Here is a 17038-nt window from a genome sequence, read left to right as displayed (position 1 = left end):
CAGGGGCGATTCTAGGATCAGAGCTTTGGGGGTGCTGAGCACACAGAGAGCTGCCCAGCCAGAGCAAGATAAACTTTACACGCCACGATGAGACATCTTCCCTGTCTCTGTCAGTCCCTGCATCCTTAAATGTCTCCAGTTGTCCCGAGTTGTCTCTGACTGTCTCCTTGGTGCATTTAAACCCCTGTTCCTCCCTGTCCTCATTGTCTGTTGTCTTCATCTCCATTATCAGTCATCATAATTTTACCATCTCTGTGCAAGTCTGCAAATTTCTTTATTAAATCATGGGATTCTTAAATTCATCAAGTCTCTCTGTGCCTGGGTCCTCGTCACAAAACATGACATCACTGTTTTGCACATTTAAACACAATTTAATCCCCACATTTGTGAAAGAAAAACAAAACACTTTTTTGAAAAGTCTGTAACCAAACCATCAAATCTGATAAAGGTTATTTAAATGCTGCAAAAGAAGAATGGATTGGAATAAAAAAATACATATCCTAACCTTAATTACTGGGGGAGAATAATGAACGATGCTCATAGTGAGTAAGAAGTAAACTGAGTGGATTTTTTGGATACATACAAAAACACTCCCAAAACAATTTACAAATAAATTATTACAAAATATTAATTTAAAAAAGAACTATAAAAATGGAGGTAACTTTGCCTGTGGTAGAATGTATAAAATGTATGAAAAAATCTTTACTGCAGACACTAATTTTACTAATTTAATAATACTAATTTTGTGTTGTAAGATTTATGACTTTCATGTTTTCATGGTGGTCCTTGGGAGAGCTTGACATTTTTATCAGGTGGTACACACTGTAAAAAGTTTGAGAAACACTGATAAGTGTATGTGTGCTTTTGGAAAACATTTAAAGCTGCAGTGCAGAATCTTTGAAACAACCTTAAAACATTTTTAGAATATAAACAGAGCATCTGCTTCTCTTTACAGCTCCTCATGTACGTACTGCGGCAGTCATACAGACAACTGGACGGTCCAAAAGTTGGCCTACCTATTACTGGCTGAGGTTTTAGTAGAGTTGTGGCTGAACCACATCAAAATATATCATTAATTTTAATCTCCCCAATCATGTTAAGTTGCAATGTTGTTAAAGAGGGTCAAAAATGTTTCAACCCAGTTTGTTTAGCAGATTCTGTATAGCAGCTTTAATATAGGGAGGACACAACTTCCAGATTGTGTGAGTAAAATCAGGTTTTTTTTCTCTTTGTCAGTTTAACAGTTTCTGTTTTGCCTGTCACTGTTCCCTGTCTGTTTCCTTACCTGGTTCTTCCCGACCTTGTACTTTCTCCTCACGTTCCCCTCTTTCCTCTCTCCCTCTTCAGACTGACAATCATACACAAATAGATTGTATTCAATTAGATGAAAAATTAAATTAATATGAAAAAATTCTATTAAGATCACTAACAAAAAGTCCTCTCTCAGTGTACTTTCAACCAAAAGGCAAATAACCAAACCACATGTATATCTAATAAAAGATATAAATATTGAAACACTGATCCAATATTATTCCTGATTCACAGGTCATTTGATTTTACACTTTTACCTGAATGTGGCTCCTTTTTTTGAAAAAACTTTCTTATATCCATTATGAACCTGGCTGTCTCTCTGTACACACACACACACACACACACACACACACACACACAACAGGAGTTATAAGGTTAATGGGCATTCAGTCAGTTAGTATCCATTTCAAACAGGACAGTGGTAACAACAGTAGGCTACGGACAATTATGAGTTTTAGATTTTAAATAGGCTGTATACATTTCAATGGGAGCAACAGGACGGCCAAATTTCGCTGATTTTACCACAGAGCGGGATGGATTGTAGGGTAGCTAACATCGTAGGAAAACAAGTTTTCAACACTGCAGGTTACCTGGATGTAATGTTTTTCAGATAAAAAGAAACATGGTCTGACTCCTACCTAACTATATAAAGAGTAACTGAAGGTTAAATGTAGCTAATATGTCCTGTTTTAAGCCAGGCACTTACACCTCCGCTCCGCCGCATCTCAGCTACCATTGCTCTGGCAGACAGAGCGCTAGAGTCAGAGTAGGGGAGAACTGGAACAGACCATTTTAGGAAGGGGGGGGGGGGATTTCTATACTTTTGTTGTTAAAATGTTACGTGTCAACCAAGTACTGTATGCTTTTTATATTTTTAGTAGTGTGTCACACAAACAGCAAATATTGTCAAGAAAAGTAAGAAATCTGTGGGGGTGCTTTGATTCATTTTGGGGGTGCTTCAGAACCCCCAAAAATGGGCTAAAATCGCCCCTGGGTATTGGTATGGCAAGTAACCTTCAGTAATAGTAATAAATCACAAAGCAATAGTACATTCATGTAGCTATAAAAGGCATGACAATATATTAAGTAATCCAAAGTATTCAGAATACGTTACTCTCATTGAGTAACGTAACGGAATACGTTACAAAATACATTTTGGGCATGTATTATGTAGTCTGCAATTGAAGCAACCTTCCCAACACTGGCCACGACATATTGAAAATGTGACCAGCAATAGTCTGCAGTATTTTTTGTTTTACCCAAATCAAACTCAGGTTCAGGTATGATCAACCTTGGGAGGAGATCTATTAATAAAATCAAAATAGAAAGAAAGAAAATGTTACCCAATATAAACAAGAATGTTTTTTTGTTTAAAAAATTATTGATAGCCATTCTTTTTCAACAGCTACACTAACATAATATATTAAGAAACTTGGACATTGTGTAGAATGCTTAAAAACTATTACTACTACTAAAGTAGAAACTTCTCCAATAATTTAGATCTTTTTTACAAGATGAACATGAAAATTCAAAGTTTGTGCTGCACTTTCTACTCCTCACACACATTTGGGTTGTGTGGTTAGCCAGGTCTGACACAGACCAGCTGCTTTAAAGATAAAAACACAGTGATGCATGAACATATGCACACTTCCATCTATCCATCCTCAGGGTCAATAGAGGGGAGCCATACATTCCAACACACACACAGTGTGAGAGTCTTAAATGTGGAGAAGTCCTGCCAGTTCACAGCTGCTGTCATTATAGAACATGAACTAATTGATTGGAGGGTGCACCCACTGGTCAGGAATGGAAATGGGAGGATTTATTTATTTATTTATTTACTTTTGAGCTATTAGGAGTGAGCTGGGGATAGAGTTGTTTGGATGAATTATAGCATGAGGGAGGTGAAGGAGTAGGGAGGATGTGAAAAGAGCAAAAGAGACTTGTTTGTCATGTGGGAGTGAGAAGTGAGGACGTTAGTCATCAGCTATTACTCAAGTCATGGAGTGATCACGTACTGCTGCATTAGTCCTTACAATGTGACTGGGTGTAGGTGTGCAAATAGCGATTGTCATGGATGGATGTACGCTCAGAACGACACATGTCAGTATTTGTAGCCAAATGAAAACGGCAGACCCTGAGTGCTCAGACACTGAGACTTGATGTTTGGTCATGTGTGAGTTGAAGTATAAATTAAGGCGAATCATTAGAGAAAGCACTAAAGAGAATTAGCCAGAAAAAATACAAATGATGTCTAAATAAAAGCGTTAATCTGCTGTGTTTGTGTTTCTAGTTTCTTATTTGATGTTTTAGTTTAATGCTTTTAGACAATTTTGACAGCAACTGTGATTTTCATGTATTGAATGTAGTAATCCAAAAATAAAAAAAAAATAACATGACTTTCTAAGATAAAAACTGAAATGCCAAACTCGTTGGAAGTCAGAATAAAAGTAACCACCAAGTGAGTGCACTGTATTCAACAGGCTTCAATAAACATTTATTTTCACCAAAACATTGCACATGATCACTCTCTAATGGGCTTGTTTTTGGGGTTTAACGAGTAAATTTGTGAATATATAGTTGAACTGGCAGAAACGTAATTATAACCTACATTCACCGAGAGCCTCATTTCACAATTAGTTTTGTCTTACTCAAGACTTTAAAAAAAAACACATGAAGATGACAGCTTTGCATCTCCAGCCAACTGTGTAATTATGGAGTGAATGATACCCATGCTTCTGGTATGCAGAAGAAAATCTCAGCAATGCAGGTGTCATAAAAGCCAGACGTTTATTTACCAAAGCAGTGTGCAGGTTTTTGCATGCGTGTCTGTATAGTCGTCTGCACTGGAGTAAGTTAGATGTGTGAACGATGCTTATCTATTTTCTATTTGTGAAGTCAGTTTGAGTAGGTTTTGACACATTCTTGGTGCATATCACTACTGATGCATGTTTATACATGTGAATGATTCTAACAGCTAACCTTACTACATTGCATACCTCTTCCTGCAGACCTTTTACTCAAGTATCAGGCTGTTTTGTTTTTTTCGTGTTACTCACTGGGGCTGGCCGCTGACTCAGTGCAGCCTTTATACCATGCTGTGCTTACTTTAAAACAACACACATACACACCTGTAATACAAACTAACCACACACATTCCCCTTTCAAATTGTTGAGCAATTGAATGATACAGTAATGTGTGGGTGGGACAGTGGCAAACTTAGGTGTTCACAGACACAAAAACATGTCTGGTTTTTAAGCCCAGAGGAGTGAGTCTGTTTGGAGCATAGCTAGTTAATGGGAAACTCTCTACCTACAATATCTGATTGTGCTTTCAGCTTTGACCCTGCGTTTTATATAAAGTAGTCAAAAGGGTGAGTCAGTGAATGCTGAGATTGAAAAAAAAAAAGGATTACACTGAACCTTGAAAAGGAAATTGTGCCATTATTCTGTGAGTTTCACATGTTTAACCCATCATTTCTAAAACTGACACAAGTATTCACATGATAATCTTCACAGAGTAATGGAAACAGAAATTGAAATGTGGAATGACAGCCCAGCAGGTATACTGGAAACTGTGCTTCTTATGTATTCTGTATTCTAGGCTGGATAACCTAAGCTTTGGCACAACCATGTTTGTGCTGCATTATCACCTGACACTAGCAAGACTGGTTAGTAAGTTGCACATAATAACAACAATAATGAAATAAAGATTTTGCTCACCAAAATTGAAAAAGAAGCATCGTGAACAGTCTATACCACACAGCAATCCATATCGCTTATCATACAATCACATTAAAATGGTCCATTTTAATTGGCTGTAGCATATTCAGATAGGGCGTTGCTGTCTTTGTTGTAACACTCATCCTAAAATATTGTCCTCAGTATTGTCATCTGTAGCATAAAATACAATTTAAATGTAGCAAATACATCAATAAATGAAAGTAAATACAGCATTATTTTGTATTGCTGCTGCTATACAAAAATAAATAGAAAGAACAAAAAACAGTTGAATAAAAGTAATGAAAAAGAGAATGTATGTCAAATACGACCCCTAATCCAACTTGCATTCTGTCATCCAGAGCTGTCTCTAACCTTCTATTTTTCTGCCTTATGTTATGCTCCAACCCTTAAGTGGTTAACAGCCATCAAGCTTACTCCTAAATGGCCCAGATTGCCATTACTAAGGTTTTCTGGAGCCATCCCTTACCCTTTTAATGACAGCTGCTTCCGCCATTAATTCTCAATCAATAATGCAAAAACACTCAGAGAGAAGTCCATCCTGCCACAGCTTTATTTTCTAATGCTCTTCGAAAGCTAATGAGTCAGGCTAATTGGTCTGTCATCATCACCACTTAGGAGTTTACCAGAGGAAGTGGCTATTTCTTGTTTAGCTTTATAGAGTATTAGCTGAACAGCTGGTTTTTACCCAATGTCTAGCAAAACTTCCACTGTCTCCAGTCTTGAATGTTTCTACAAGTCTTGCAAACCGAGCTATCTGAAAAAGTTAAGATGTAATATGTAAATAATAACAGAATCATTTGCAAATATCATCATAGAACATAGAAAACATATCAAAGTTTTAAACAGAGAAAATGCACCGTTTCAAGAAAACTATTACCTGACTCTAACGGCAGGAACACATCTAAAATAAAAGTTGGACCAAGGCGATGTTTACCACTGTGTAGCAGTGCTTTTAGCTCAAGCTTGGCAGTTGGTAGACTTTAGGGAGAGGGATGTTTGATACAGGGTTCTACCTGTTCAACAGATTCAGGTCTTTCTTATTTTTATTTTGTACTTTAAGTCAACTTTTAAAAGGTCCTGACTGCAGGCAGGCAGCACTCTTCTACAACGAAGCCATGTTGATACAATATGTGCTTTGGCATTGCCTTGTGAGGCCTTCTGTAAAATAGATGCCATCTATATAGGAGCACATGTTGCTCTAAACCTGTATATGCTACTCACCATTGGTGCCTTTCTAGATGTGAAAGCTGCCTGTTTCAGAGGCACTAATAAACTCCGGTACAATCAGAGAGGCAGGTGTTTGAACTGAGCACTGATAACATGCCAGATGGTCCATCTCCTTTTCATTTTGCAGGAAACCATGCCCATGTTTCCCAAAAAAATTTTCAAACTTAGATTCAACTCCACAGAGCAGTTTTCCACTTTGGCTCAGTCCATTTTAAACGAGCCTTGGCTGAGAGAAGATGGCAGTGTGTCTGGATCGTGCTCACATTTGACTTGTGTCATGATTGAGTTTTAACCTGCATTTGTGGATGGAACAGTGAAATTTGCACACAGAAAAAGATTTCTGAGCCCAGGCAGTGATTTCCATGGCAGAATCATGCCTGTTTTCATTGCAGTGCTGCATGAAGGCCCAGAGATCACAAGCATCCCATGGCAATTTGCAGCCTTGTCCTTTGCATACAGAGATTTCTGCAGATATTCTTCCCAATTTTGTTTTCAGGGACGTTATTTTACAATATGTGACCCCTTTTTTTTTTCCAGATTGATGAACCGCTACCAAACTTTGCTTCTCTAAAATACCCAGTCATCTGATCTTTTTCCAGTTAACCTAATTAGTTGTAAAATATTTCTCCAGCTGTTTCTTTTTAAACTTTTCCAGCATTTTGTTACACCCACCCCAGTTGGAATGTGTTTCTGGCAACAAAATCAAAATGAACTAATGTTTTTGAAGAAAACTCTCACTTTAAATATTTGTTTTCTATCTTCTGTTGTGAATAAATATGAATTATGAGACTTGTAAATCATTACATTCTATTTTTATTTACATTTTGTGCTGTATTTCAGGCTGTTTTTCTTTCAGAACTGGGACTGTACGATACAGAACCGTCTTTTATAGAGTTAATCATCTCAAAAAGGAAAGAAAAAAACAGATTCAAACAATATGCATGGGGAAACAGTAGCAAAATGCCCATTTATGCCACAGAGAGTGTATTATATATGTTGTCTGTTAATGATTTTGATTCAGGCTATTTATTCCTGTTGATAAATATGAAATGATATCGAAATCTCCCCATTAAGACAACCAGGAGAAATAAATAGGCAAAAAAAATAAATATTTATTTTTGGATGTGAGTAAATCAGTTTAATTCTTGTGTTTGCATTATCACATTTAATCTGTTACCAGTCAATACCAGTGTTTCAGGCCATTTCCTACACCTCATTTAGCAGAGCATACAACAGGGGAATCAAGAATATTTATGGTCAGTATAATGCATATGGAAGTCCAGTATGAAAAATCAACGAGGATATCTGTTTTCATAATGCAAGTTTGGATGAAATTACCATTTGAAAAAGCAATTATTACACAATACATAAATTTCCACATTGAAGTCATAGTCTTCCACACCCTGAATCCCCTGTGGCGTTAATGAAGGGACTTCCCAAATTTAATATTGTAAAAACATGTAGCCTGAAAGATTATCCACATCTCAGACCCTATGCAGTGTTGTTTGAAGAAATGCAATCATTCCGCTCAAACAAATAGTCTTTCATTCGATCAATACATGTTCAGACACAGGCGAGAGAAATCCTCTTCTTCATGGATTTTGTAATCAGCGTGAGGCTCTCAGTTACATGGTGACTGCTATGTATTTTTCAGTAAAGTCAAAGCAGTTAAGGTTACTAAATAATTACAGTATTGAATGTATTTCAAACAAATGCAAATTATGTGATCTGATAGATGGACAATTGTCAGGAGTTGGCAGAAGATTTGTGTCCAAGGTCACATGACTTAGCGGTTGGATGTTAACACAACTTTAGTTTTTGCTCTAGATTAGCAATCAGCAGTGGAATTGCTACCTAATGACCACACAGCTCTCAAAGTAAGTAGGTGAGGGTCTAAAGATTTTTGTAGTAAATAGACTGATTCTTATATAGTGCTTTTCTACTCTCCCAGAGTACTTAAAGCACTCTATACAACATGCCACATTCACCCATTCACACAAGCACTGTTTCTATGCTTTCTAACTAACTACTACTCATACTCTGATGGATGCATCGGTGAGGAACTTGGGGTTAATATTTTGCCCGAGAATATTTTGCATGCAGACTAGGGGGAGCCAGGGCTTGAGCCACCAATCTTCCGATCAGTAGATGACCTGCTCTACCTCCTGAGCCCCCAGTATTCAGTAGCATGTACAGTAAATTCTTTGTCTTTCACAAATGAACACAAGTAATATGTATGATATCCTAAACTCAAGATTGTTCCTGTTGACTGCAATATATTGCAAATTTTTGATACATAAATATCAATACATAAAACACAAAAATGTTATACTTCTTGCACTTGTAGACCCTTCATCAAATTTACACAACAATTAATTCTACATTTGAATTTTGTTTTTATGTTTACTTGCTGTCACCATTAAACACAACTGGAGTTGAACAAATAAAAGCTAAAACTGTCTTGCTCTTCCAAGCCTTAATGATAAATCTGTGATATTGTTAAGTCTATTATCTTACATATTTGGCATTTTTTCCAGCTTTACTTTCTGACTTCACACGTTCGACTTTATTAATATAGATCGTCTCAACTCTTAGTGAAAAAATCAGCTGTTCTACTTCCAGTAGATCTGCCCATGTTTGGGATTTTTGAAATGTTGCCTCCTCTTTCTTGTAAGAGTATTTGTAGCTAAATTAGGAGACCCTGGGTTAACTTATTAAGTTGATAACCACCTTCATGTGACCACTTACACTGCTATGTTGAACTGCCTAGTATAGGACCGAGGTCTGCTGAAGTTTTGGTTTGTTGTTGTTCTCTTCCTTGCTTTGGATCCTTCCCAATTTCCTGTGGAATCAGTGATGAGCTGAATTCAATCAGCCCAGAGACTATTTAGTATTAGGAAGAGGCCATGCCTGGGGCTAGAGCATTTGCTAATCGTGCTATCAGGAAAGGTTACGTTTTTCAACTTTCCCCCCATCTGATGGTCAAAAATTGTAGAAAGTGTATGAGGAAATATCTTGTTGAACATAAAGATATTCTGTGGCTAATGTTTGTCATTGCACATATTTTGAAACATATCTCAAATTATTTTTTTAACGTAACTATATTCTGGTGTTCCATTTAAGACCAACCTGTTAATTTAACACACCCACCAAAGGTTAAAGAGAAAAGGTGTATTTCTCATGATATGCTATTGATGTAAAAACCCTTACCCTCAACAGATGTGCTTCATTTCTATCCAATTGAACTCTGTCTCACTGTGATTGGTCCCCCACTGTTTATGAATGGGAACACCGACTGGGAAATGTCATTCATGTGTTTGGCTCAGGCTCAGATTAAAGGTCCCATTATTGTCAAATGGCCCGCTGTTAATATCCCCAGGCACATTGCTCTGTGGAGGTCACCATGCTATTAGATACAAAACCAGACCATTAGCATTTTCCATGCATGCTGTGTGAGTGAGAGCTTTTAAATAGTGAGACATTCTTTAGTATCATGTCATATTTGATCGTGAATACTTTTAGAAATAATTTTTTTTCCTTTGGCTAATCATTCTACAAGGACATAACATTCCCCTAAATATTTAAAACATCACATGTGAGGTAATTTTGTTACTAGAGTAGATTCCCTCCAGGTATTCATACATGAAAACATTTTCATAAAATAACATACTTACTTGAATATTTAGATTAAGCAAAACTATGCTAAATGCTAAATAACGTACAGATTGTACGTAAGATCTTAACTTAAGGACAAACATGTTGAAAAATAGAATGAGGCATGCATAAATCTTAACTCAACAACTCAACAACAAATGGACATTTTGGTCTAATTTTGGGCTTATTGGATTGAAACCAGAGCTGAAAACACAGAAGGGTAAACAATGGAATTGATGGTATTGATTGAATTACTGGAATCTGCCTTAGGTGATTAAGGGAGAAAAAATGGTTGGGATGAATTTCTTGGAAGCTGTAGCTAAGCTGGAGATGGTCAGATGAGGATCACTGTTAAAGCAACAGGGAAAATAAAAATGTATCAACGTGCTGAAGGATTTTCACTAATTCTGGCTATTTAAACTGAGGATCAACTGAATTTAAATTTAGTTCTTTAGAAAAATAAAAGCTTTTGATCAGTTTTTTCCTTCTTAAAGCAAAACAGACACTTTAAAGGTAATACTTTACTGCTCCTGACTTACAAATGATTGACAATCATGCATTTACACTACAGACTTGCTGGTGTTGCAACAGGAAATCAAGCATACCACATTTCTGGGAACACTGGTCATTCATTACTTGGTTGCATGTATGTGCAGAGGCTTTGGCAGAAATTATAGATGAGGAAAATCTCAGTTTTCAATTGCTAGCTTAACAATAAAACGGTTATTTCATAACACTGATCCAACATCAAGATAAAGGGCAAAGAAAGAAAGCTGTAAAAAAATGTCTGAATCTCTAAAGTTACAAGTCAGTGCAAAATGCAGGTTGATGACTAATCTCTTAGAGCTTGACTGTTCTCTGCGAGTATTTGTATTTGATGACAAAATAATCTTTATCTGATGTGGAATACAGTGAAAGCTTTAGCATTTAAATTGTTTATTCAAAAAATATTTCTCATTAATCAGAAAATGCTGATAGAAATCCTTGTGTTGAAATCAATATAGTTTGAATAATTAAAAGACAGATTCTCATTGTGGCACCTACTTGTGTTGTCCAAGTGTGTCTAAAAATAAAAATACTGGAGCTTTTTGTTGTTTTCATGAACTTTAATTCAACTTAACTTTTCTTCTAAAGACATTTCCAGCAATGCCAAGTATTATTTACAGTTGGTAAATAAACTGACTGCCTGCTAACTGACATGGGTGGTGCCACTAACTCGTAGGGCATCTTCACACCTATAGTTTGTTTACTTTGGTCCGAATCAGTTGATGAATTTATAAACTTGTAGCTTTCGCCATGGTTTGTTTTGTTTTCACACAGAGAAAAATCCAAATTAAGTCCAAGCAAACCAAAATGCATCACTAAAGACCATGTAACAATGTTCAGTCTGCTCATTGGCCAGATGTCGTGGGGAGAGAGCCACAAAAATAAATACAGGAAGTAGGTGCTGTGTGAGAAAACTAAGAATTTACATTCATTTTATAGCTAGTTGGTAGCGTGTATAGGTACTTTGAGGTCTCCAAAATATGGCCTGATTATTCAAGACCTTGTATGTGAAGAGAAGGATTTTAAATGTGATTATGAATTTAACAGGAAGTCAATGAAGGGAAGTCAGAATTGGAAAAACATGCTCTCTTTCTAGTTCCTGTCTCTATTCTTGCTGCAGCATTTTAGATCAACAGATCTTTTATCCTATTCTCTCTCCTCTCTTTCTTAAAATTTCTTCACCTCTCAGCATCACACATTATGTTTTTTCTAGCTAACTGTTCATTAGCTAGTAGACACAAAAGTGCTTCACATATTTTCTTATATGTATAGAGCTATTTGAAAAGTTGCACTTCAATTACTTACCATTTTTTTAAAAACAGAAAAAGTTACTCCGTAGTTCTATCTAGATACTTGTTACTGGGACTACAAGTGGAGCATGGGATGTCATTATTTTCTTATTACTGAGCAAGCATTAGAAACAATTCCAGACTGCAACATGGCACATTAGCTCTTTCGACATAATTCGACAGTATCCATTAACCTGCTTATCAGATTTATTTATCAAATAACTGAAGGTGCGGGAATGCTTCTCTGGATTGCTTCAGACCACTTTAACCCTTGAAACATAAAAGTCTGAAACACAAACATTGAAAAATAATATTTGTTTTTACCAAATATTTGTGATGCCTTATCAATTATTTTTCAATGTATTATTTCGTGGTTTATTTCTTTTTATAAAATTACAGACTGCATATTCTATGAAGAATGATGACAGTTATAACTTCTTAACTGCTTATGTACAGTAATTTCCAATATGTTACCATCAAAAACAGATGGCGTCACCATTTTTTAATGGTCAATAAAGTTCTCTTGAAGCATGTTCAATCATCTAGGTAAGGAAGTCCCAAAAAGTTGATTCTGGGAAAAATAAAGTTGATTTGTGACTGGAAGCCTGTCTGGCAAGTTTCCTAAAAATATTTCCTTTAGTGTCATTTGAGTGTTGATGGTATTGTGAGTAGGGTGCTAAACCCAAAACATCTGACTTTACCTACATGGACAAGTGGTCACGACCTTATACATAAAATTACACTGGGCTGAAGCAACATGTACAAAAGGCAACAAAGTCCACAGTAATAGATCAGTGTGATATGATGCCATCAACATAAGCATGTTTTCATCTAGCTCATGATAAAATATGATGAGCTAGATGAAAACCTTTTCCAAACATTTTCTTCTTTTCAACCAATCTAAAAAGAATAGTTTCAGATTCACTTAACTTGATACATAATTATCCAATGCACACTAATAACATAACCTCAAAATTGGATTTTTCTCCACTAGTAACCGTAATATTAACATTATTATCCAGCCTGTTGACTTGAATCAAAACTCAAACACAACAAATATACCACATGGTTTGGCATTATAAGCCTCACTGAAAAGCACTAGTTGAATCATCATATCAAAAAGAAAATAACCCTACTCCTCTCCTCTCACAGGGTATCCAGACCATGATAAAGCTCTTTTGATTGAGATTAATAGACCCCCTCCTTTCCCCAGTGTGGTTTATTCCATTTTTTTCTTTTTTTCTTTTTTGCTGGCAAGGATTTTCCACATCCCGCTAATCTCTTTAAACATTTTCAGGCAAGCCGAATGCAGACTGGTTTGAGTGATCAGGCTAAATTGCCTAAAAGGCCATTAATAGTTTATGGTGCTGAGGCTGATGAAAGACAGGCAGGAGGAGGAGAAGAAGAAGACGAAAGCTAATTAAATCAGTGTCAGGGGGTCGCTGGTGTCTTGGGCTGGCATGGTGGGCCGTAAAGATTACCATTATCACTTTCATTACCCTGGCGGTGGTGAGAGGGGGATGTAAGGGATGGAGGGACACATGGTATCATATTACTTTGTCGTCCCATTTACAAAGCTCTGACAATTTCTATTATCATAAAGTTACAGCACAGGAGGGGAGAGATTTTATTTCACCAGCACCGTTCCCCCACCCTTTGCTATACAATTACCACAATATGCTTGATATCAAGATGTCTAGATACTTTATACAAAGAGCTCATTTAGGGAAGCAAAAATAGATAAAAGCCAAGGTTTTAGGTGTATTTAAAATAATTAATGACTTTTCCCCACAGTAAAAAAACTCACAAATATTCTATTAGATTTTTCATTTTTCTTCCCTCCATGTAGCTCAGCAAACTCACATCTCATCATCTTCTGTTGTCATATACATTTTATTTACTAGGGAAAAAAAGGCTTCAATCTCTGGTGACTGAAGCTCACTAAATCCCTCCTTTATGTGTTCCATAAACTTATAACAGTTCTATATTTATAATGAAAAAGAACTATTATTAAACTTTGAGAATAAAAGTGAAGAATGTGGAGGTAGGCCAGTGAGAAATCATATATGCCATGCTTTAGAATTACTGCTTGCTCATTGTTTGTCCAGTAAGGTAATAACAGGAATGACCTTGTTCCCATAGCAATCTGTTGTTCATTATTGGATGCCGGTTTGGACCTGGTCTGTAACTCTTTCAAACTTCTCTCTCGTCCACCCTTTCTTTCAGCTGCTGCCATGGACTAGGGTCTGCCAGCCTGGGTGGTTTAACTTAGTGTGCTGCCACTGGGTGGGGTTTATAAATATGCACTAATGAGCTAGCGGCTGATTGTGCAGTGGCACGCTTACTCATTACCCAAGATTGCCATGGAGACTCTGTCTGCGGAGGCAGCACTGGATGCCACGGTAAATGCATATGGAGAAGCATATATTCAGGGGAGTGTGCAGAGACAGTATACTTGAAATAAATACCCACTAATGAGGAGGCAGAAATGGATTGATGATAATGATGACATGATGATTTTGACTCTGCAGCTTGTATTTCATGTTCATAGTCAAAAACTGCATTTGGCTTTTTCATAGCAATATGTTTTACTGAAATATAGTGCAAAGTATATAAAACAGATGGCATACACATTAAGTATTCCTTAATGATTACAAATAGTGATTTATAGACTGCTGACCCTACAATTTCCTCAGACCGATGGCTTGTAAGAACAATTGCTTCACTTTCACCTAAGAAACTCCAGCCTGTTTTTTAAATAACACTGTAAAGCTGTAAAATGATCATTTCTCTGTTTATAGATAGAAATATGAATATATGAAGAGTCAAACAGAATACATGCGGAGCTACATTCATGACTACAATCACTACACCTGTTGACGCCACATAAATATAAATACTCATAAATATAAATACTCATAAATATAAATACATTTGGGTAACAGTGAGTGACAACTTTCAAGGCAGTCTTCATAATTGCTGATCAAAGTCCATCCATCCACCCAAATAACATAATTGCTAGGAAAAATTACTATTACTAAGGGTATATGCTAATGCAAAACTAATGAAGGCTGTCATATTGTTAAAGTTGCACGGATAGATATGCAGATTATGTATGTATCTGACCGTATAAGAGAAAAAAGTATAAGCACAAATTAAGTAGCAATAAACCAGTATACACACAACATCCAACATATATTGTGAATTATATTGTTAGAATTTTTAGGAATGACACACATATTGGGGTGTGACAAAAAAAAAAACCTATCAAAGACTGAGAATCTTATTTCATGTCATTATTATCAGTTATTGTCCAAATTTCATCATATCTGCAAAAAACAACGATTCACCAACTAGTGTAACTGAGTGCACAGCTCAAATTATGACTGCCTCTAAAATGTGTTTATATAGGGTTATTGACTTTTGTTGCCTGCAGTGAAAGCAGTCTGATGTTCTGTCTTTTATTATCTGCAATGGTACTAACTGTTTCTGGTCTGGTCTGGTCCAAAACAAAACTGGGAGAGGGGGATTAGAGAGACAGCCGGCCTGTTGGATCTGAGCCTGGTTTCTATAAATCGTGTGTTTAGGGAGGCTTTAGCAAATGGCCAATCAAAAATGTCAGGACAGGTTATGTAATAAGACATAAATCACTTCTGAGATTATTTTTGTTTTGGTGTTTTATCTGAAATGGCTGTGCAGCTGTGATCTGGGTTAACAGAAATCTTTTTTTTTTTCTCCCCGTTGGTGTAAAATGTGCGATTTAAAAATACCCAGTGACAGGTTTTAGTTTGAAAATTCAGATTTCTGTTCTATTTCATGGATAGTTTAAGGAAGAGTGGACCACTAGTCAAGAGTGAAATTATAGTGGATTAGGTGAGTAGATGGCAAAGTAATCTAACACAGCAGTACCAAAATTTACCTCTCATTTATACTAATGGTTCTTACAAATTCAAGAACAGTTGAAATATCTTTAGCATAAAAATGTGTTAACTGAAACTCACAATCCTCATTCATTCTGGAAACTAAGTAAATAATTAAAGCCTTCTAAGTATGGTTTTGAAGCACTGATTACCTGCAGAGAAATGCCTTCTAATTGGATTCAATTGTGCTACACTTAACTGAAATGATGCCATATACACCACTTAACACAATAAAGCTGAGGCTCCACATTGTAACTTCCCTCATAAAATAGTGATTTTACACTATCCATGACTGAACAGCTTCATGGAGCTGAATTAAAAACCCTAAACTAGAAGAAATTGGGATCTGTTTTAGAGGCACATTGTTTTTTTAAGTATGAAAAGACATGTGCAGATGAATGTGCCTGATCCCATCTGCCGGTGGATCACTGACTTCCTGACGGACAGGAAGCAGCATGTGAGGCTGGGGAAGAATGTCTCGGACTCCCGGACCATCGGCACCGGCTCCCCTCAGGGCTGTGTTCTTTCTCCTCTGCTCTTCTCCCTGTACACCAACTGCTGCACCTCCACCCACCAGTCTGTCAAGCTAATCAAGTTTGCAGATGACACCACCGTTATTGGACTCATCTCGGACGGGGATGAGTCTGCCTACAGGAGGGAGGTTGAACGTCTGGTGTCCTGGTGCAGCCACAACAACCTGGTGCTGAATGCCCAGAAGACAGTGGAGATTATTGTGGACTTCAGGAAGCACACAGCCCCACTCCCCCCCATCATCCTGACTGACACCCCCATCACCTGTGTGGACTCATTCCGCTTCCTGGGTACCACCATCACCCAGGACCTGAAGTGGGAGCCCACCATCACCTCCGTCATTAAGAAAGCCCAGCAGAGGATGTACTTCCTGAGGCAGCTGAAGAAATTCAACCTGCCAACACGGACGATGATGCAGTTCTACACTGCAATCATCGAGTCCATCCTCACCTCCTCCATCACCGTGTGGTACGCTGGAGCCACTATCAGGGACAAACAGAGACTGCAGCGTGTTGTGCGCTCTGCTGAGAAGGTGATTGGCTGCAGACTCCCATCTTTGCAGGACCTGTACACCTCCAGGACATTGCGGCGTGCAGCTCGGATCTCAGCTGACCCTTCTCACCCTGGACACAGTCTGTTTGACCTGCTCCCCTCAGGCAGGAGGCTCCGGTCCATTCGCACCAGAACCTCTCGCCATAGGAACAGTTTCTTCCCCTCTGCTGTTGGACACATGAACAATAACCATATGACTGTACCCGCCACTAACACATGACCCTACGCTGTGTTCACTGCATCATTCCATGTTTGGCACTGATC

General features: G+C 37.4%; 2 long non-coding RNA genes across 4 annotated transcripts in view; both read right to left on the bottom strand.

The window, feature by feature from the left end:
* Positions 1-17038, bottom strand: part of LOC101486930 (uncharacterized) — a 217470-nt gene that overhangs the window by 93452 nt on the left and 106980 nt on the right. The window lies entirely within an intron of this gene.
* On the bottom strand, positions 1186-2054 carry LOC143413419 (uncharacterized). The gene is made up of 3 exons (XR_013094031.1): positions 2018-2054; positions 1569-1630; positions 1186-1348 (listed from the first exon to the last, which is right to left on the bottom strand). It is a non-coding gene; the product is annotated as an uncharacterized LOC143413419 (long non-coding RNA).

This window comes from Maylandia zebra, linkage group LG18 (genome assembly GCF_041146795.1).
Source record: "Maylandia zebra isolate NMK-2024a linkage group LG18, Mzebra_GT3a, whole genome shotgun sequence".
Classification (NCBI taxonomy): domain Eukaryota; kingdom Metazoa; phylum Chordata; class Actinopteri; order Cichliformes; family Cichlidae; genus Maylandia; species Maylandia zebra.
Note: the sequence above shows the minus strand (reverse complement) of the source record. Positions and strands in the feature narration are given on the sequence as shown.